Here is a 22,983-nt window from a genome sequence, read left to right on the forward strand (position 1 = left end):
GGGGGGGGGGTAGGGTGTGGCAAAGGTAACGCGGGGTCCGCCTCACCTTGCCTCTTGAGCTATATGAGGCATCACCTGGTGGAACGTAGAATCCCAGACTTATGAAGAAATATCCTAATAAAATCCTAACTTGGTTTTGGTCACTGATAAGACATACTTAGAGCTTAAAAACAAAAATGATTCGCCTTTGCCGAAAGATTTTCTCTAAGAGTATATGCCCTTCGCTCCGAAGATTCTTATGTTTCGAAAGCGCTCTTATACGTGAACCCATTATAATGGTTTTTTTTCTTTTCCAGGTTCAGAAACAGGGCAGTGTCGCTTTGCAGCATGTCAGTCTCAATATTAGGCAGTTCATTTTATCAGTAAGGTGGGGGTATTTAACCTCCTGCACAATAAACCCAGGGAAATGTGTATCTGTTTTTATGCTCTGCTTGCAAAAGCTGTATTTATTTTGGTCCTTACTTACTCCAACCCACAATGTGAGGCATTGCCAGTGGGCATGTGTGTTTACATATACACTTTTTGAATTATTAAAGTACCTGTGATTAATAGTCCCTAGGACTTCTTTTACAAAGTGCTGTTGGAAATAAACTTCAAACTCTGGAGAAACGGAGCTGTATTTTAAAATAAATGTTGAAAGCATGTTGTTTCGTGCACTTTAAAAACATCTTACAGCACATGTTCTTAAATTGCAGGTAATGTTAAAAGCTTCTTGTATGTTGAGCTTATACCTTTCATTTTATACACGAACCTAAAGGTATTTAATTTTTAAGATCTTCAGCACTGTGCAATATAAAACTTCTGACTGAGTCTTGAGAAATTCTTCCAGCTTAATGAATCTATTCCAGTGGTCAGTCCTTGACACCTGAAATGTACTATCAAAATGTATTCTTTGTGTCTGGGAATGTTGGTGCCAGAAGTTGGATATCCTCCCTCCCCTTGGATGGTTAATGACTGGAAAGGGAAGTTTCCAGGAGAGCTGATAACCATCTGTTTCTTGCTGCAGGTGCTCATTACATGGGTGAGGTTCATTTTGAGAAAATTCGTGCAGTTTCATTTTGCATACTTCTCTGTGTTTAATGCTTAAATACTTTAAAGTATTTCTAAGTACTTTACCCTTAAATTTTTAAAGTCTCTTTCCCTGTACAGTAGTCCTCCCTTATCCACAGTTTGAGTTTCTGTGGTTTCAGTTACCCGCGGTCAACTGCTGTCCAGAAGCAGACAATCCTCCTGACATATCATCAGAAGGTCAATAGAAGCCTAACACCAGGTCACGATGCTTACGTCATTCCCCTCACTTTGTCTCATCGTGTAGTCATTTTATCATTTCACATCGTCACAAGAAGAACGGTGAGTACAGGACATAAGACATCTTAAAAGAGAGAGAGACCACATTTACGTAACTTTTACTACAGTATATTTCTATCATTGTTCTTTTGTAGTTGTGCCTAATATATAAGTAAAACTTTATCATAGGCCTGTATACAGGGTTTGGTACTATCTGTGGTTTCCAGTGTCTACTAGGGCAGATTGGAGCGTATTTCCCACATATAAGGGGGCACGACCATACAGAAACAGATGAGAAGGCAGGTAATGAAAATCCCTACTTTCAAGCCACGAAACCTTTTCCAAAGCTGCTGATTACAAGTTGTCGTACTATAGGTTTTCCTTTTTTTTGTTGTTGTTACTGGCCCCATCTACAGCTGTGAGCTTCTTTTTTTTTCTGCTTATCATAAACACGAATCCAAGTAACATTGCCTCAACCTTTAAGATTATGCCAAATATACTGTTCAGTATTTGAATGTTGGACTTTGTAATCCAAGCTTGACTCTCTGCATCCCCCAACACTCGCTTACAGTTAGTCCTTAGTTACACCTGATCAAGCTGAGCTGTATATAAATGGAATCTTAGAGGATGATTCAGAGCCATGGGTTTCAGGTTGGCTTAAAAGACATAAAAGTGAGAACTTTGGAACAGTCTGGCAATTCCTCCAAAAGTTAAACATAGAGTTATCACTTGACCCAGTAATTCCACTCGTGGGTATACACCCAAGAGAAATGAAAACAAAAGCTGATACACCAATAGCATGATTCACGTGTGCCAAAAAATAGAAACAACCCAACTGTGGACGAATGGATAAACAAAATGCGGTAATCCATGCAATGGAATATTTTTGGCAATAAAAAGAATGAAGTACTGTACTTGCTATAACATGAAGAACCCTGGAAGTGTTATGCTAAATAAAGGAAGCCAGTCACCAAAGGCCACATACTATATGATTCCATTTATACGCAATCCCCAGAATAGGCAAATCCATACAGACAGAAAGTAGATTAGTGGTTGGGGCCGGAGGGGGGGGGCGGGCAGAGGCTGACTGGGGGGGAGGGGGAGCAGTAAAGTGTATGGGTTACTTTTTGAGGTGATAAAATGTTCTAGAATGGATTGTGGTGATGATTGTACACCACTGTGAAGTTACTAAAAACCACTGCATTGTACACTTGAAATGTGTAAATTGTATCTCAATCAATCCCTTCCCCGAACCTCATTTTCCACTCCCTGCGCTCCAAGCCTTAATAAGGTGTTCAGGGGTTAAAGCTCTCTCCCCCGGGTTTCACTGGACACCTTTCCACAAACTGCTCAGCTCCTCCCGCCCTTCCTCCGAAGCCCCCCACCTGTCAGCTAATCGCAGGTGGCTACTCCCTGCTGGAGTGGGAGCTGCTGCAGAAACTCTTCAGAGAATGTTCCCTGGCCACCTGCCTCCAGCTCCCGCCTTGTGCATTTTACAAAGAGAAGATCTTCTCTGAGTGAGGCACAGTGGACTCTAGAAGTCTTCATTTAATATGGTGGCCCTGGGGCAGCTTCGCAAAGTGTGGTCCACGGACACCAGCACCGTTTGGGGCAGCATGTCAAACTGCAAGCTCACGGGCTCCCCTAAACACCCGTGGAAGCCCGCACTCTGGATAAGAGGCCTGGGAACCTGCATTTTAACAAATTCACAACAGTATTGGTGGATAGTACTATTCAGACTCCAGAATCTTTACGTGGGGATTTTTCTGTGAGAGGGGACTAGTTGGAAGGGGGAAGTCGAGGATTTGACTTGAAAACAAACGGAGATGTAAATGGGCTCAGGGGGAGGGGCTCCGCGGGTCCCCAGCCAGGGGGTTGGGTTGGGGGTTGCCCAGGGGACTCGTCTGCACAGGAAGGATGTAGACCATTGCAGTCTAAGGGGAAGGGCAGACATCCTGGGTTCCAGCCGTCCTCCACTCTGTGATCTTGAGCCAGTTCCAAGCTTCTCGAGCTCTCCATTGCTTCATCTGTCAAGTGCGAGTTCGTGATGCTTCATCAGCCTGAGGCTGGGCCATGTGATGGGCTGGAGTCCCTGAGTGAGGCCTGCGATTTTGAAGTTTAGACATTCTATGACCGGGATTTCTCAGCTGACCATCAAAAGAGCAGGGGCCAAGAAAAGCAGATGAACTGGGGTGTGGAATGGTTAAACTTGCAGGCCCAAAATACCCAGGACAAAACCGGAGATTCATTCTAAACTTTAAGGCCCTGCATTCCGTGGTCTCCTATCTTTCCATGAGGTACAGTGTTGCATGAGGAGTGGCCTCAATTATAACCGTTCCCTTTGCAGAGAAAGGGCTGCAGAACTTTTTTTTTTTTTTTTTAATTAAGAGGGTGAAACTAGAAGAAAGAAAGCAGCGCTGAGCAGACCTGGGCAGACTGGGCACTCCATTTTTCTGAAATGATGGTGAGGATTCCTAATGCCACTGGCCTCAAGACAGATTTATTTGTTAAACCAAAGACCTGCAGCAATACTTCCCTCATTGTTGAAATGAAACACTGAAAGCTTCCTCTAATGCAAATCCCACAAAAGACAATCCAAGTCAACTGCCCTAAAGATTATGGCTTATAAACTTCTAGAGACGATAAGCTACACATACATATGTAATAAAGTGTGTCTTGTAAGAGTGTGGGAGAGGGTGTGTGTGTGTGTGTGTGTGTGTGTGTGTGTGTGTGTTAGAGAGAGAGAAAGAGAGAGACACCTCATAATAGCAAAGCTTTCTGCAGGTTCAAATTTCAGTAGAAGTCAAAACAGCAATTCATCTTTGAGCAGAGATGACTCCTCTGTTCTGGGGAAATCTCTTGAACAGGCCTTTTGGTTATGCAGATGTGAAGCCTAGACCACTCTGAAACAAAGATATTTAGGGAAGAGCTGTGTAATAACGGGCACGAGAGGCTGCCTTTGCCTGGTGGAAGCCGCGCTGCACAGCCTCCTCCACTAAGGGGCCCTTGGTCTGGGTGCTTCTCAGAACTCACCAGAGGGACTTTAAAAATATATACAATTTCTAAGCCTCAGCTGCAGAGATACTGATCCGTGAGGTCTGCAGAGGGGTGAGGCCCATGCAGATATATTTAGTAAAAGCTCCCCAGGGCTGTTTCAGAGACCAGTATACCTTTGTGACTGTGTGTGTGTGTGTGTGTGCATTTTCTTCTTTCCAGCAAACATTCATGGAAGAGAGCATCTCAGACCCCCAAAGATTGAGAGAGGATGGGCTTTACTGCCCGACAAGCTGCAGGAGAGACAAGAGGGACTTGGCCTGGGCTTAGTGGAGCCCATGTAGATGAAGCTGTGCATGCCCCCCTCTATTGGGTGTTCCCGGACTGACAAACCCTAACTGTGGGAAAGGTAGAAAGTCACTGGATTTGACATATCTTAGCCATTGACCTACTGCAGACCACAGAGTCAACCAGGGAGAAAGAGGTGGGGTATCTCCAAAAAGAGAGGGGAGGACTGCTGTCAGCCATCCAGTGGGAGGTCATTCCTGGGGCAGGAAATGAGACCTGAGGAAACTGAGGGCTTATGGTGCCAGAAGAAGAACACCACATTGCTAGACAGTCTGCCATGACCGGGCTTTGCACACATTATTTCTAACCCCTACCGAGTATGTCAGGTTGATCCTTGGCTTAACTGGGCCGGAAAGAAGGAGAAAAGAAAGGACAATTATTCATCTTGGTGCCTCTTGCACTCATAGTCCCTATTTGCCACAGTTTCAATAGTCCTTAAGGATAGCAGGAAATAAAGTTTCTCTCCATGAAGTGTTATGATACTAAATCACTCTCCCAGCTCTTCTGAGGCAGGGAACAGCCACCTTGGGCAGCAGATGTGAGTTTGGTGTGTTCGAAAGTTCTATGCATGCTTACCTGTGCATCTTGTTCTGACTTAACAAATCGGCGTCCTGACATATCAGTCTTTTGTGCCAAACTCATTTTTACTTTTGGGCTTTCAAATGTGCTGTTTCCTCTACCAAAAACACTGTTCTGTGCCTACCCCTTGGTCCCCAACTTATATTCACACGCATTTCCCTGGGACACTCCTACAAATCCCTAGAGTATAGGTTGGAGCTCCTTTGCTCCAGAAGGTCATCCTCAACAACCCCATGAACCGCCCCACAGACCTAGGTGAGGTGAGCCTGCTTTGTGCCTCATATCACCCTCCACTTCCCATCATAGTTATCGCCACACCATATTGTGATCATCTGCTTTCTTGTTTCGATTGTTGTCTAGACTCCCCACATGAGAGACACTCAAATTTTTGTGGCATGGTCAAGACAAAATCTTTTTGAAACACTGGAAGTCCTTGTTCCTGTTTGGCCCTAGGAGCAAATGCTGATGAGAACATATAATTCGGTCTGCCAAATGAGGAGCAGCCATGGGTGCCCTCCTCACCACCTCTCAAAACTAAGTCCACCCAGACTATCTCCAAAGCAGTAGGTTTGGCTATGAAAGAGTTGGCTGTGTATTCATTCACATTCTTTCCCTCAAAGCTCAACAGCCCAATATAGACCAGCTTGAATAGAAAGAAGTACATATTGCCCACCAGAGACAAGAAACAGTGATGCGTTGGGGCACCTGGGTGGCTCAGTCGGTTAAATGTCAGACTCTTGATTTCGGCTCAGGTCATGATTTCAGGGTTGTGAGATCGAGGCCCACATCAGGCTCCAAGCTCAGCATGGAGTTGGCTTGTCCCTCTCCCTCCTCCCACTTGCGATCTTTCTTTTAAATAAATAAATATCTTTTTTTTTAAAAAGAAAAGAAAAAAGGATCATGATTAGTGCAGTGTGGCTTATTTGTCCATTCTTCAGCCAATCCCTGAAGCCAGGGCAACTGAGTACTACAGTTGGTCATCCTGGCTCACATTCCTACTCTGTGTTTAAGAAGTAGGGTCTGCACTGGAAATGAAGAAAGGAGAATGGAATGTGTTGGACAAACAAAAAACAAATAGCCTCCATATGGCTATACCAAACCTTGGCACATCCCATCTGTCTGTCACTTTGGTTTACTATCAGTCCTTCCTGCAGCAAAACCTTCACACCACCCTCTTGAGAGCCATTACCCTGGTCACAGGAGCGTCTAGTACCTCCTGACTCCCAAGAATAAACCAGCATGCTATAATCACTGGACCCTTTCATGGCACTCTAGACTTGAATTTGGAGAAGGTGGGTCCCAAATGAAAGGAAAAATAAGATACTTGATACTACCTACATTCACTACTTAATGTTAGAATAATGTCGTGAGTCAGAGAGCACACGGTTTCAGCATGGAGCTCCATATCTAAACACCATCAGCTAAGTGAAAAAAGGCAGTTCAACAGGAGAAAGTTGTGTTAGGTATTATGCTGAGTGAAATAAGTCAATCAGAGAAAGACATATATGACCTCACTGATATGAGGAATTCTTAATCTCAGGAAACAAACTGAAGGTTGCTGGAGTGGTGGGGGGTGGGAGGGATGGGGTGGCTGGGTGATAGACATTGGAGAGGGTATGTGCTATGGTGAGCGCTGCGAACTGTGTAAGACTGTTGAATCACAGGCCTGTACCTCTGAAACAAATAATACATTATATGTTTAAAAAAAGAAGAAGATAGCAGGAAGGGAAAAATGAAGGGGGGAAATCGGAGGGCGAGATGAACCGTGAGAGACTATGGATTCTGAGAAACAAACTGAGGGTTCTAGAGGGGAGGGGGTTGGGGGAGCTGGGTTAGCCCAGTGATGGGTATTAAAGAGGGCACGTTCTGCATGGAGCACTGGGTGTTACATGCAAACAACGAATCATGGAACACTACATCAAAAACTAATGATGTATGGTGATTAACATAATACAATAAAATTTTTAAAAATCTACTTGTATATCGAAAAGTATTTTTCAAAAAAAATAAGGAAAAGAAACAAGTCAAATGTGTGGTTTTAGGAGCACTGCCTTTTAGAATCATAGAGGATTACATCTCAAGGACACTTGAGTCATTCTTTAGGGCAGTGATTCTCCATTTGGAGGTCAAGAACCATTTGGATACCATGCCTTATCTGAAGACTGAAAAAAATAATATCTCATGTGGATATTTTTCCAAATGCACAGAGGTATGTTCACAATTGATAAAGAAGCATTTAAAAGCCTTACTGACTTCATCTAGAATTAACAGATACTAAAATAGAGCTACTGTCATATAATTGTCAGAGAAATATTTGAACTTTAAAAAAGCTCAGACAATTCGATTCCTCAGTATAAACCCAAGGAAAATGAGTGTTTATGTCCAACAAAAGACATGCATAAGAATGTTCGTAGCAGCTTGTTCATAAGAGCTCCAAACTGGCAATAATCCAAGTGGCCATCAACAGGAGAAAGAAAAAATAAAATGTTATATTCATGTAATGGAACACTGCCCTACAATGAAAAAAAAACAACTCTTGCTACTCTCAACAACGTGGATAATCTCAAAGACATAACTTTGAGTAAAAGAAGATAGGCATAAAAAAGTTCATCCTATATGATACCATCTGTATGAAGTTTAAGAACAGTTGTATGTATGCTGGTAGAGGTTAGATGGTTGTCTTTGGCAGTGATTACCCAGGGGGAGACACATCATAAAAAACCTTCAGAGACACTGGAATGTTCTACATCTTGATCTGGATGATGAAGTCTCACATGTATACGTATGCCAAAATTCATCAAGCAGTGCACTTAAGATTTGTATACATTTCTGTATTGAGTTATAATAACCACAGCAAAAAAGTCAGGGTACATGAAAAAAATTGGGAACTCACTTATTTTAAAACTAAAAATTAAATTTAAATTACAATTTTAAAAAACAATGATCCAATCTTCCAGGAGGGTTTGACCAATGATTGGACATTCAGTAGGAGAACAAAGATTGTCCCTGAGGTCTTCTGATCTCCAGGTCAGAGCTGTTTGTGTTACGCTACATTGAGTTTCTTGGTCCCTGTTGTGTCTGTGAAGGGCACAAGTTCCAACCTAGGCAGCATGGTGACTTCTAGGTTCTTATAGTCACCCTTGTACCTTGACACCGTATGGCATAAAGACCCTTGAGAGACCCCTGATGACTTTAGAGACAGTGTGGTTTGATAAAGGAGCTCTGATGGTGAATCCAGACACCCTGATCATAGTGGCCTCCTTGTTGCACCAGGGCCTTTGCACCTGCTGTTCCCTCTATCTGGAATGTTCTTCCCTCAGATATGTCTTGCCCCCTCATTTCATTTACTTCTTAGACAAACAATCCCTGACCTCCTTATCAAATGTGATACTTCCCCTCCTCCTTCATTCCCTATTCCCACAGTTTGGATTTCTTCCTAGTACTTATCACTGTCTGATATTATGTTGGTTTTTTTGTATGCATGGCCATATGACAAATGTAAGCTCCACAAAGGCAGGGACTTTGTGTTGAATAAGCCTACATTTTCATCTCCTAGAACAGTGCCTGGTAAATAGGAATCAATAAGCTTTTATTAAATGAATGGATAAAGGTCTTTGCTTTTTCTCTCACTTGCTCTGTGATCTTAGACAAGTCACATCACCTCAAAGGGCTTCAGTCTTTTCCATGAACAGAGGTAGGGTGGGAATGGGCAGGGCAGGATTTAGACTAGGTGATGTGCATGGTTCTTTCTAGTTCTAACAATTCTAAATGCTCTCTTCTCAAGGTGCCTTGGTCTCTTTTGAATAGTGATATTCTGATTATGAATCATCTCAGTGGGAAAGGACAAAGAAACTGTGTGTGTGTGTGTGTGTGTGTGTGTGTGTGTGTGTGTGTGTAAGTAAATGAAGCTGAAAGAGAACCCAGGGCCCTGAAGCCCTGGTGTCAGGCTACCTGCCACCGGAATATCCGGTGTCCCACTCAGTGTAGCTACATGATCTGTCAGCCTCTGAAGTTAGCCCCAGAGAGCAGGAGCAATGCCCCTCTTCAGCCGAGGGTATGACTAGGGTACACTTGGCCAGACTCGGCCGAGGAGACTCACATATCTAACAACCAAACCATCTTTGCTGGAATTGAGTGGATGAATGGAAACCCAAGGCACAGGTGGGGGCAGGGGTGGGGAGTGGGGAGCAGTGGTTTTCAGTGTTCTTGGAAGTGTGGATGGATACAGTCTGGTGAAAACCTCTGAGGCCCCTAGAGACCACCAGCCATGGACCTTATAAACAGAGACCCTAATGGCAACATGAAGTGGAGGGGCAGACGCTGAGAAACACTGAGTACACTTAACCAGAGTTGAATCTGAAACAGCTCCAGAAAGTGTTGGGCTGTGGAGCAACTATGCAGGACATGAAGAATCAGAGAGAGTGAGAAGACCGATCAGAGGTCTCCCATTTGTGTAAATCTTTCCATATCATACACCAAAAGCCATGCAGGCAGTTAATTCTTCCTCACCGATAGATGAAGAACTTCAGGCTCAGAGACAGAGAGTGACTTCTTTAAAGTCAAACCACAAGTCTTCTGACTTCTAATCCAGTTTCTTCCCGGTATACCATAGCAATATTCTGTGCACAACATTCCTCGGGACTCAGGAAAGTGTGGCAGAGGGCTCTCGAGTGACTGGATTAAATGAAATATTGTAGGGGCCAAGGGCAGGCCGCTCCAAGATGGGCCACTTTGGCATATTGATTATTTTAAATAAAAATTAATATAAGAGACAGTCTATGCAAGAAGGACACTCAGACCCTCCTCTGTCCCCCTGAAAACAAGAAAGAAATCTCCCATGTGAAAGTTCCCCTCCCTATACCAGGAGGTAAAGAGACATCCTTATCACCAGAAATAGGAAATTGAGAACCAAGAGGGTTGTATAAACAACTCTTGTTACTTACCAATTTACTACCCCAGCCCAAACTCTGTTTAGAATTTCTTACTAATTGAAGCTCCCAAAGTTTAAGTTTTTCTTGTCCTGTCAATTCTTCACAGATTTATTGTCTCTTCTTTTATACTGAAAAGTATAAAAATTACCTGCCTTGATCATTTCTTTAGGTCTCAATTTCATTATTTGGCCTCTGTGTGCATGCAATAAAACTTTTTCATTTCCCCTGTTAATCTGTCTCATGTAAAATTTAATTCTTAGTCCAGCTGTAGGACCTTAAATGGAAGGAAGAATTTTTCCTTCAACATCTTCTATTCTGTCTGTCCATCCCCATTTCTAAGGACTACTCTGCCCTATTCCAACCATGAGGTCCCAGTCAGGGCTGCCATGTTCTTGCCTGACTCCACCCCTTGCCTGGAGATTGGGTCTAGAGCAGGTACCTGAACCTGAGGGGGTCCTTTCAACTCCTCCCCTCTGGGCCATAATCAATTGGTCCATTTCAATAGAATGACTTCATCATTGTAACTGCAAGTCAGACAAATCCATATGAAATGTTCAAGTAAAAAAGTAGGATATCCTTTGTAATATTTCCAAAAAAATGTTTGACCAAATTCAGCATCTATTTCTCTAAGCGTAAGAAGCCAGTCATAAGAAATCACATATTATATGACTCCATTTATACGAAATGTCCAGAAAAGGCAAATTGATAGAAACAGAAAGTAGATTAGTGATTGCTTAGGGCTGGGGAGAATGGGAGATAGCTAAAGCATAGGAGGTTTCTTTTTGAGGTGATTAAATGTTCTAAAATTGACTGTGGTGATAGTTGCACATATCTGTGAATATACTAAAAACTATGGAATGATACACTTTTATTAAATGAGTAAATTTTATAGACTCAATTTCAGAATTGTTAAAATGTGAAGAAAAAAAGTACATCTTAGAGTAGATGGAATTTTTTTAGTGAGTGAACATCTTTCACTCTGGGAAAATTTAGAGCTAAATATTCAGTTTTCAGGGTGCCTGGGTGGCTCAGTCGGTTGAGCATATGACTCTTGGTTTTGGCTCAGGTCATGATCTCATGGGTCATGGGATGGAGCCCCACATCAGGATCCCTACTTAATGGGGAGTCTGCTTCTCTCCCTCTCCCTCTGCCCCTCCCCCCACTCGTGCTCACTCTCTCTCTCAAATAAATAAATCTTTTTAAAAAATATTCAGAGCTCCAACATCGCTCAGCCTCAAGGAAATCCAAATCAAAACCTCAATGAGATACCACCTCACACCAGTCAGAATGGCTAAAATTAACAAGTCAGGAAACGACAGAGGTTGGCAGGGATGCGGAGAAAGGGGAACCCTCCTACACTGTTGGTGGGAATGCAAGCTGGTGCAACCACTCTGGAAAACAGTATGGAGGTTCCTCAAACATTTGAAAATAGAGCTACCATACGATCCAGCAATTGTACTACTGGGTATTTACCACAAAGATACAAATGTAGGGATCCGAAGGGGTACGTGCACCCCAATGTTTATAGCAGCAATGTCCACAAGAGCCAAACTGTGGAAAGAGCCAAGATGCCCATCGACAGATGAATGGATAAAGAAGAGGTGGTATATACACACAATGGAATATTATGCAGCCATCAAAAGGAATGAGATCTTGCCATTTGCAACGACGTGGATGGAACTGGAGGGTGTTATGCTGAGTGAAATAAGTCAATCAGAGAAAGACATGTATCATATGACCTCACTGATATGAGGAATTCTTAATCTCAGGAAACAAACTGAGGGTTGCTGGAGTGGTGGGGGGGGTGGGAGGGATGGGGTGGCTGGGTGATAGACATTGGGGAGGGTATGTGCTATGGTGAGCGCTGTGAATTGTGCAGGACTGTTGAATCACAGATCTGTACCTCTGAAACAAATAATGCAATATATGTTGAGAAAAAAAAAGAAATAGAAAATAGCAGGAGGGGAAGAATGAAGGGGAGTAAATCGGAGGGGGAGACGAACCATGAGAGACGATGGACTCTGAAAAACAAACTGAGGGTTCTGGAGGGGAGGGGGTGGGGGGATGGGTTAGCCTGGTGATGGGTATTAAAGAGGGCACGTTCTGCGTGGAGCACTGGGTGTTATGCACAAACAGTGAATCATGGAACACTACATCAAAAACTAATGATGTAATATATGGTGATTAACATAACAATAAAAAATTTTAAAAAAATATTCAGAGCTCTCTGGAATTCTACTAGTATTCCTTAGCACCAGGTTTTAATTCTGGGAAGGTTTAAAATTTAAGTATTAAAATGTTAAGGAGATCAAAACCATGGTGTTAATACTTTGGTGTTTAGAAAGACTCTATAAATATTTGATAACCTGTATGTTTGTAATATTGAAGACAATTTGGTCTCTAAGGTGACATCCTCATAACTCCAGTTTAAAATATACAATTGAGGGGTGCCTGGTGGGCTCAGGTATTAATCTCAGGGTCGTGAGATCGAACCCTGTATTGGGCTCCCCGCTCAGCAGGGAGAATGCTTAGGATTCTCTCTCCCTCTGCCTCTGCCACTCCCCGCTGCCGCCCCTCCCCCGCCACAAGCTTGCTCTCTCTCAAATAATAAATAAATCTTTAAGAAATAATATTAAAGTAAAATATACAATTGAGTAACTTAGACTTAAGATGTTCTATTGAAATCCTACCAAGTTCTTGCACAGTATTGGGACATCTAAGAGAAATTTAGGTTTCCTTTATTTATAAGGTTAATTTACTGCATTTATAGGGGTTATTTAAGTCTTCAGTAAGATTTATTTGTTGGGCTAAACAATTAAAATACTTAAGAAGAAAATAAAATGTATTAAATTGATAAATGATGTTTGAAATATTGAAGCAGTTTAATTAACTGAGTTTTTAAACAGATCAAATAATATTTAAATATCCCTTAAAAAGTGATTGTTAACAATGGTTAGATTTATAAATAGAATTAAAAGTTCTGTAAAAACTAGAGCCATAATAAATTGAAAGCAACTTGTTTCAACCAAAAATAAACTTCTAAGGATTCTTTTCTGCAAGTAAAACCCACTCTCAATGTAATCAAAAGCTTCATTAATAGTCCAGAACACCCTAGTTGGCCAATCAGAAATCTTGCCTAGAATTTTTCAGCCAAGTTGGGAATAAGAGTCTTTCTGGTGATGAGAGCTTGGAGTCCAGGGTTTTGCGAGTAGTCTTGTTTTAGGCTATGTGGAGGAACCCAGCCTGCATGGACAGTGAAAGCAATGGGCAGAGAGATAAAGAAATAAGACTCAGAGAGAGAGAGAATGTCCTTTCTCCAAAAGCACATGCAATAAAAGCAAAACTAAACAAAAGGTATTACATCAAACTAAAAAGTTCTGCACAGCAAGAGAAACAACAGAGTGAAAGGCAACCAACCACATGAGAGCAAATATTTGCAAACCAAATAACTGATAAGGAGTTAATATCCAAAATATATAAGAAATTCATACAACTCAATAGCAAATAAACAGGCTGGTTTTAAAATAGGCAAAGGAGGGCGCCTGGGTGGCTCAGTTGGTTAAGCAACTGCCTTTGGCTCAGGTCATGATCCTGCAGTCCCGGGATTGAGTCCCGCATTGGGCTCCCCGCTCAGCAGGGAGTCTGCTTCTCCCTCTGACCCTCTTCCCTCTCGTGCTCTCTATCTCTCATTCTCTCTCTCTCAAATAAATAAAATCTTAAAAAAAATAAAAATAAAAAAATAAAAAAAAAATAGGCAAAGGAGGGGTGCCTGGGTGGCTCAGTTGGTTAAGCTACTGCCTTCGGCTCAGGTCATGATCCTGGAGTCCCTGGATCGAGTCCCACATCAGGCTCCCTGCTCAGCAGGGAGTCTGCTTCTTCCTCTGACCCTCCCCCCTCATGTGCTTTCTCTCTCTCATTCTCTCTCTCTCTCAAATAAATAAATAACATCTTTAAAAAAAAAGAAAAAAATAAATAAAATAGGCAAAGGACTTGAATATTTTTCAGAAGAAGATATGCAAACGACCAAAAGGTATATGAAATGTGCTTATCATCACTAATCATCAGAGAAACACAAATCAAAACCACAAGAGATATAACCTCACACCTATTAGGATGGCTGTTGACAAAAATAAGTGTTGTCAAGGGTGTAAAGAAAAGGAAATCCTTGAACATTGTTGTTGGGAATATAAATTGGTACAACTATTATGGAAAACAGTATGGAGGTTCCTCAAAAAACAGAAAATAGAACTACCCTATGATCCAGCAGTCCCACTTTGGGATGTATATCCAAAGGCAATGAAGTCAATAACTCAAAGAGATATCTGCACTCCCATGTTCATTGCAGCATTATTCATAATAGCCAAAATAGGGAAACAACAGCCTACTGACAGATGAATGGATAAAGAAATTGTTATCTCTTTCCCTCTCTTGAAAGATAGATAGATAGATAATGGAATATTATTTGGCCATAAAAAAGAAAATCCTGGGTCACCTGGCTGGCTCAGTCAGTTAGGTGTCCAACTCTTGATTTCAGCTCTGATCATGATCTCGGGGTTGTGGGATCGAGCCCTGTGTTGGGCTCCACACTGGGCATGGAGCCTGCTTGGGATTCTCTCTCTCCCTCTGCCCCTCCCCCCACTCTCCCTCCCTCTCTAAAAAAAAAAGGGAGATCCTGCCATTTGCAACAACATGGATGAATGTGGAGAACATGACGCTAACTGCAATAAGCTAGATATGGAAAGACAAATACTACATGATCTCGCTTATATGAGAAATCTAAAAATGTCAAACTCATAGAACCAGAGAGTAAAAGTTGGTTGCTAAGAGGTGGGGGGTGGGGGAAAATAATTCGTCATAGTATACAAACTTTCAGTTATAAAATAAATAATTCTGGAGTTCCAACATACAACATGGTGATTATAATTACATAATTATAATATCTAATATTATAATTATAATTTAATTATAATAATTATATAATTGTAATATAATCATATATTGTATACTTGAAATTTGCTAAGAGAGTAGATCTTAAGTATCCTCACCACAAATGGTAACTATGTGAGGGGATAGAGCTATGAATTAACTTGATTATAGTAATCATTTCACAACGAATGCACACGTTAAAAATCATCAGGGTTTACACCTTTAAAAAACATATCCCACAACCTAAATATAGACAATCTTTATTTAGCAATCATACTTCAATAACACTAGGAAAAAATAAATTAAAAATAAAATAAAGTAAAATGAAATGAAATGAAGTAAAGTGAAAAGAAATAAAATAAAATGGTGTGGCCACACTGGAAAACAGTTTGTTCCTCAAAATGTTAAACATACAGTTACCATATGATCTGGTAATTTCAATCCTAATTATATATACAAGAAATAAAAACCTGTGTCCAGGGCGCCTGAGTGGCTCAGTTGGTTGAGCGACTGCCTTCGGCTCAGGTCATGATCCTGGAGTCCCAGGATCGAGTCCCGCATCAGGCTCCCCGCTCAGCAGGGAGTCTGCTTCTCCCTCTGACCCTCGCCCCTCTCATGTTCTCTCTCTCTATCTCATTCTCTCTCTCAAATAAATAAATAAATTAAAAAAAAAACCTGTGTCCACACAAAAACTTGTACACTAAGACTCATAGACACATTATTCATAAAATCCTAAAGAGGGAATCAACCCAAATGTCCATTAGTGGATGAATGGCTAAACAAAAATATGTTCTATCCACACAATGGAATATTAGTCATAAAAAGGAGAGAAGTACTATTACGTGTTATAACATGGACAAACCTTGAAAATACACTAGGTAAAAGAAGCCAGTCACAAAGGACCACATGTTGTATGATTCCATTCACACAAAATTTCCAGAATAAGCAAATTATAGAGACAGAAACTACTTTCTGTCTGGCCCTGGAAGAGTGGGGATGTAGCAAGGGGTTAGAATGGGGTATGGTGGCTGATGGGTATGAAACTTCTCTTTGGTATACTGAAAATGTGAAATTACATTTTGGTCATGGTCGCACAACTCTGTGAATATACTAAAACCACTGAACTCTGTACTTTAAATGGGTAAACTTTATGGAATGTAAATTATATCCCAATGAAGCTGTTCTAAAAAATGCTCCTTAGAGTTTATGTTTAACACCCACAGGCATTGCAGGTTTTAAATTAAATCTTCTCCAACACCAGGATCTTAAGATTTCAGGAAAACAAGCCTCTAAAAGGCTGCAAGTTATTAGATCAAGTAAATGCATGAGAGGGCGCCTGGGTGGCTCAGTTAAGCGTCTGCCTTCTACTCAGGTCATGATCTCAGGGTCCTGGGATGGAGCCCCGCATTGGGCTCCCTGCTCAGCGGGGAGCCTGCTTCTCCCTATCACTTTCTCTCTGTGCTCTCTCTCTCTCTCAAATAAATAAATGAAATCTTTTAAAAATGCATGAGAAATAACTTAAGAAACGTGTTAAGAAAAACCATCTCCCAAGTGTCATATTGGAGCGTCCTCCTTAGCAATAGACTTCCCTCCTCAGTACAAAAATAAAGTCTGGACTTGCATTCACTACTGACATCTTGGAAGTGTTGGTGAGCTGTTGGTAGAGACCTGGAAGCTTCTCCCAGCTTCTGGTGGCTCCAGGTGCTCCCTGACTATGGCTGCATCACTCCAACCTCTGCATCGGTCTTTACGTGGCCTTCTCCGTGTGTTTCTCTTCTCTGTCTTATATGAATACCTGTCATTGGATTTATGGTCCACCCAGAAAATCCAAGATGATCTCATCTCAGCGTCCTTAACCTAATTACATCTGCAAATACCCTTTCCAAATAAGGTTACATTCGCAAGTTCTGTGGGTAATGAAATGCACCTGTACTGGGGGGGCCGCACCATTCAACCCACTGCAGTATATGTGAGGATCACGAAGAAAAGCTGAGAAAAAAGCGCATGGATGGAATGTATGTTACAGGAGCCACCCAATATGGCATTGAAAGAAGACAGAAAATAAACCATCACCATCCGGATCTCAGCCCATCCTCCTCTCTTTTATGTTAATAGCTTGCCCTGGAACAGTCCCAGAGCTAATCAGTTAGCCAGGTGGTGCTTCCTTTTCTTTTTCTAAACAAAAAACTTCAAAGTGTGTTATGTCACCCATCCTATTGTTTGCTCCTTCCATATAAATGCCAAAATGTTTGATTATATTCCGCTCCAAACTCCACTACAACCACTAACAAAGTGCAGACACAGAATTAACTGTGTTAAAATAGTTCTTCCCCTCCAGCCTCATCCTTGTTGAATTTTAAATGCCTACTGAAGAGAATCATCCAATGTCTGTTTTCTGAAAATGAGCTGCAAAGCAATCACCTTGCTTCTCCAAAGAAGCCATACCAAGTTTGGTTTTTCCACTCCCAAAATAACAGAAACTTTTGCAGAGAGCCACACGGCAGAGAACGAAGAAGAGATGGAATGCAAAGCCTTCCTGTCTTTTGTGGGAGGCTCTTGAGTCGTTAAGTAGTTACATTCCAACATCACAAGGAGGCTGAAGGGGGCAGATGCAGCAAGAAGAGTGTTAGAGGCAGCCCTGGCATTCCTCTCCTGGGAGATAACCAAGTTTGGTCATGGCCTCGAGAAATTAAGGTGCCTGGCAAAAGGTGTGGTCACCACTGTCATCTGGGAGGCTACCTGGAAGGAAATGCTGTCTTCCCTGAGTTCTGATCAGCTGCATATGACCTCCTCAAACACCCACCTGGATGCCCCCTGTTTTACTTCTCACCCTCCTCCTCACTACAGACAAGTACACAACAGCCCAGCGCTGCTACTTCACCTAGCAGCGGAGAGGGGGGTCCTTTTCTTTCCCTGTCCTTCCCACTATAGTCTTTCTCCCCACTGTAACCAGAGAGTGTCCCCCTATTTTCCTTATTTTCTAACAGCACATGACTCAGTTAATTCCTCCTTGGACAATCCTTCCCTCTTACCTAATATCATGTTTCCCCCAGTATTCCTACACCTGCCACAGCTCAGGCCCAATTATGTCAATAAAATCTGTCTGTCTCTCTCCCATGTGCAAACGAAAAGTAAATAAAAGTAAAGATTATTTCAACAAATAGTGCTAGAGCAACTGGATATCCATGGGTCCATGGGCCAAAAAAAAAAGCCTTGACCTAAACATCACACTTTACACAAAGATTAATTCAAAATCAATCACAGACTTAAATGTAAATTTAAAATTATAAATTATAATTTATAAAATTATAAATCTTGGGGCGCCTGGATGGCTCAGTTGATTAAGCATCTGCCTTCCGCTCAGGTCATGATGTCAAGGTCCTGGGATGGAGCCTCAGGGCCCCCCACACCCCCGGCTCCTGCATGCACTCTCAAATAAAATTATAAATCTTTTAGAAAAAATAGAAAATCTGAAGGATCTAGGGTTAGGCAAAGAATTATTAGTTTGACACCAATCACACAATCTATAACAGGAACACTTGAAAATTGGACCTCATCAAAATTAAAAACTTTTGCTCTGCAAAAGATCACTTAAAAGGATAAGAAGGGGGGCGCCTGGGTGGCTCAGTCGTTAAGTGTCTGCCTTCGGCTCAGGTCATAATCCCAGGGTCCTGGGATTGAGCCCCACATCAGGCTCCCTGCTCAGCGGTAAGCCTGCTTCTCCCTCTCCCACTCCCCCTGCTTGTGTTCCCTCTCTCACTGTGTCTCTCTCTGTCAAATAAATAAAATCTTAAAAAAAAAAAAAGAGGATAAGAAGACAAGCTGCAGACTGAGGAAAAAAAAATTGCAAACTCTTTACCTGACAGAGGACAACATGTAGAAGATATAAGGAACTCAGAAATAAAAACAAACAATTCAATTAGAGAATGAGCAAAAGACACAAAGTGCCATTTCACTGAAGAAGATATATACATGACCAATAAACACAGGAGAAGCTCAGCATCATTAGCCATCAGCGGAATGCAAATTAAACCCATGACAAAACTGTCAGAATGACTTAAAAAAAGTGACAACACCAAATGCTAGCAAGATGTAGTTAACTGGATCAGTCATACATTACTGGTGGCAATGTAAAATGGCACAGCCACTCTGGAAAAGAGTTTGGTAATTGGTGGAAAAACTAAACACGCAACTACCATGCAACCTGGTAATTGCACTCTTAAGGCACTTCTCCCACAGAAATGAACGGAATGAGCTATGGATACACACAACAACTTGGATGACTCTCCAAGGAATTATGCTGTGTGAAACAAGCCAATCTCAAAAAGATATACTGTATGACTATTTATATAGTATTCATTTCAAGATTCATTGCAATAATACAAGTGGAGGGAAGATTAACGGTTGCCAGGGTTTAGGGATACGGTTACAAAAAAGGGCAACAAGAAATCCTTATAGAAATGGAACAGTGGTGGTGTTCTCCAGAATCTACACATGTGATAAAACTACACAGACTAAAACACACACACACACACACACACAGAGTTCCTGTAAAATTGGTGAAATCTCAATAAAGTGGATCAGTTGTATCAATTCAATTTCCTGGTTGTGATATTGTACTATAGTTACACAAGGTGTTGCCATTGGGAGAACCTGAGTGAAGGGAAGTATGGGATCTCTGTATTATTTTTTTTAACTGTGTATGAACTCAATTATCTCAAAACACGAAGTTTTGGCAAACGTAATGATGGCTGATATGCATAAGATTAGGGTTAAGGAAACACCTGGATTAATGAAAAGCAAAGGCATGAATCTGTGAGGTAAAACTGACCTCACTGGATAGAAATAGCATGGAAAGAAATGTCCGGAATAATCTTTGCCTCATGGAACAGAACAGGGAGTTACCCTGTCTGGATGTCCCTAGATTTCATTTATAGATTACTTGCCTGAGACCAGGTCTAACAGTTAGTAGTTTTTTTCCCACCCATGGGAAAAGGAAATGGAGAAAAGCACTCTGAAAATATAAGCAATCACCTCACATAAAGCTCCAGGGCTGAGGTTGCCTCTCCTTCCTTGGTTGGGTGGTTGGATTCTGACCTACCCAGATTTTCCAAACTCCATCTCTTCATTCAGCTCCTCCAGCTCTGGGAACCTAAACAACATCACCCTACCCTGGGAGGAGAGACAATCCATAAATTGAATAGATGGCACCATACAGTTCTCCGCCTCCCTATCTTCCACCTCAGAGGAATCCAGGTATCTACTGCTGATCTGAGAAAGGAAAAGTGGCCCATCTCTCAGCCAGGCAAGCACACATACATACAACCTCAAAGAATGTTCTATCTGTTATTTAACTCAGGTTCAGGCAATGTAATCCAACACATATGGGCTCCAAGTTAAGGAAGCTCCTTTCTATTTTTTAACCTTAAGGAGTGCCAGGCTCAAGGAATGGGACAGAAAGCAGTGGGGAGAGGAACAGATAAAATGGCCACAATATAAATTACCAGAATGTGTTTTTCAACAGGGGAATGGATGGGCTGGAAAGAAAGTGTTAAGACATCTTGGGAAATAAAAGTCATATGTCAAAAAGGTGACACTAACAAGATGAGAGACCAGAAGATCCAAGCCCTCATCCCCCAGAAAAACAACAATTTAATGGTTTTTTTTTTAAGGGGTTGATGCTAAGTTGTTATCAACTTTAAATAGATGCTTTTAATCACAAGATATTTCATGCAAGCCTCAGGATAACCACAAAGAAAATCTATAACAGATACACACACACACACAAAACAAAAGAATCAAAGCAAATCACTACCAAAATAAAATATCATCAAATAACAAAGGAAGACAGTAAAAAAAAAAAAGAGGGACAAAACAACTGTAAACAGAAAATACCTAACAAAATGACAATAGTAAGTTCTACCTATTAATAATTACTCTAAATGTAAATGGATTACACTCCCCAATCAAAAGGCATAGAATGGATGAACGGATTTTTAAAAGATCAAGATCCAGTGATATGCTATCTGTAAGACACTCATTTTAGATTTAAGGACACACCTAGGCTGAAAGCGAAGAGATGGAAAAATATATGCGATGCAAATGGCAGTTAAAAAAAAGCAGAGATGACTACATTTGTATTACACAAAATAGACTTTAAATCAAAAACAAAGAAGTTATTACATAATTTTAAAAGGGTCAACTCAACACGAAGATATAACAATTATAAGTATACATGAATCCAACGTCAGAGCACCTAAAAGTATAAAGCAAATATCGACAGATCGGAAGGGAGAATTGACAGCAGTACAAAAGGAATGTGTCAACAAGGATGTGGAGAGAAAGGAGCAAGGAGCCTTTCTGCACTGTTGGTGGGCATGCAAACCACTATAGCCATCCTGGAAAACAGTGTGGAGCTTTCTCAAAATATTCAAAGAGAACTCCCTTGTAATCCGGCAATCTCATTTCTAAGAATATATCTGAAAGAAATGAAATCAGGTATCTGTACTCCCACATTCATAGCAACTTTATTCACAATAGCCAAGATGTGGACACAACCCTAAGTGTTCATTGACAGGTGAATGGACAGACATTATATATATATATAACGTATATAAGTTATATCGATCTATCTACATAACAGGCATGATGATATATGTATGGGCATTATATATATAAGCAATAGAATATCATCCGGTCTTTTTTTTTTTTTTAGATTTTATTTATTTATTTATTTATTTGACAGAAAGAGACAGCTAGAGAGGGAACACAAGCAGGGGAGTGGGACCATGACCTGAGCCGAAGGCAGATGCTTAACAACTGAGCCACCCAGTTGCCCCCAATATCATCCAGTCTTAAAAGAGAAGGAAATCCTGCTGTTGGCCACAACATGGATGAACTTGGAAGACATTAACCATGAATGAATCTGGAGGCTAAGTGAAATAAGTCAGGTACAAAAAGACAAATACTGCATGATCTCACTTATATGTGGCATCTAAAATAGTCAAACTCATAAAGGCAAAGAGTAACACGGTGATTTCCAAGGGCTAGTGGGAGGGGAAAATGCGGAAATGTTGGTCAAGGGGTACAAAGCTTCAGTTATGCAAGATAATTAAGTTCTAGAGATCTAATGTATTACAATGTGACTATAGTTAGCAAAACCCTATTGTGTACTTGAAATTTGCTAAGGGGTTAGATCTTAAGCGTTCTTACCACCAAAAAGAAAAAAGGGGTGGGGGCAGTGCCTGGTGGCTCAGTTGGGTAAGGATCCGTCTCTTGATTTTGGCTGAGGTCATGATCTCAGAGTTGTGAGACTGAGCTCCATGTGGGGCTCCACACTGGTTGTGGAGCCTGCTTAAGATTCTCTCTCTCCCTCTCCCTCTGCCTCCCCACCCCCTGCCCTCCACTTGCACACACACACACACTCTCTTTCTAAAAAAAAAAAGGGAAAAAGAAAGAAAAATGGGGAGAGGGGACAAAAGAGAAGTAGAGAAAAAGAAAATAGTAAGTATGTGAGGTGATGGATGTATTGATTAGCCTGATGGTGATTATTTCATAGTGTGTGCATATATCAAAACACATGTCTGCACAACTCCCTCCTGATCACACCCATCCTTCCCTTCCAAGGAATGAAGGGTGGGTCCCCAGATTCAAGTGCTTCGGGTAGGGGGCCAAGAGGAGAGCAATAGTGTGGCTCCCACACTCCTTGTGAGGAACTTTCTGTGAGCCCATTGCATTTGCCAGTATCCAGTTTTGTATTCTTTTGTTAGACCCAATGTCTGTTGGAAGGGAGGCAAAGCTCCCCTTTGAGACCCTCCCTTCAACTCTTGGAAGTACCAAAGACGAGTTAATGCCTGTTGATGACTCTGCTCTGGGTCCAGCTATCTCAGATCCCGTAACAGGATCCTTTTGAGAAACT

Source organism: Callorhinus ursinus, unplaced genomic scaffold (genome assembly GCF_003265705.2).
Source record: "Callorhinus ursinus isolate GAN/ISIS: 27379988/994484 unplaced genomic scaffold, GSC_fseal_2.0 scaffold28, whole genome shotgun sequence".
Lineage (NCBI taxonomy): Eukaryota > Metazoa > Chordata > Mammalia > Carnivora > Otariidae > Callorhinus > Callorhinus ursinus.